Below are 802 nucleotides of genomic sequence, written 5' to 3' on the forward strand. Positions count from 1 at the left end.
TCGGTCTTTGTCATTAAGGGTGAGCTTTTTGTAGATTGCTTTCAGGTTGAGGGAATTTCCATTCCTGATTGCTGGGGGTTCTAACATGAGTGGGTGTAGAATTTTGCCAAACATTTTTTGTACATCTCTTTACTTCTTTCCTTTTTCTATCTGTTTCTGTGGTAAATTACATCAGCTGATTTTCAAATGATGAGTCAACTTTGCATTCCTCATACACCGAGGAAACCCATTTAATCTCCTCATACATTTAGGTTCCATTTATGAGGTTCTGTTAAGACTCTTCACATATATGCCCATAGGAAATGCTAGCCTGTAGTTTGCTTTCCTTGGGATGGTTTTTTCCTGGTTTCTTATCAGATCTAGTGGAGTAGGTGGGGAAACATTTTCTCCTTTTATTTTATTTATTTATTTATTTGTTTTTAGTCAGGGTCTCACTCTGTCGCCCAGTCTGGAGTACAGTGGCATGATCACAATGATCATGTTCACCGCAGCCTCACCTTCTGGGCCCAGGTGATTCCTTCTGCCTCAGCCTCCCAAGTAGCGGTACTGCAGGCATGCACCACCATGCCTAGCTAATTTTTAAAATTTATTGTAGAGATAAGGTCTCGCCATGTTGCCCAGGCTGGTCTCGAGCTTGTGGGCTTAGGCATTCCTCACTTCTCAGCCTCCCAAAGTTCTGGGATTACAGGCATGTGCTACCTGACCTCCTCCTCCTTTATTTTCTAGAAGAGTTTGGTACCGTTGGTATTATTTCTCTTTTAATTTTTTGGCAGAATTCACCAGTGAATCTCTTTATGGGAAG

The sequence above is a fragment of the Carlito syrichta genome, unplaced genomic scaffold (assembly GCF_000164805.1).
Source record: "Carlito syrichta isolate Samal-C Ts95f unplaced genomic scaffold, Tarsius_syrichta-2.0.1 Scaffold315478, whole genome shotgun sequence".
Lineage (NCBI taxonomy): Eukaryota > Metazoa > Chordata > Mammalia > Primates > Tarsiidae > Carlito > Carlito syrichta.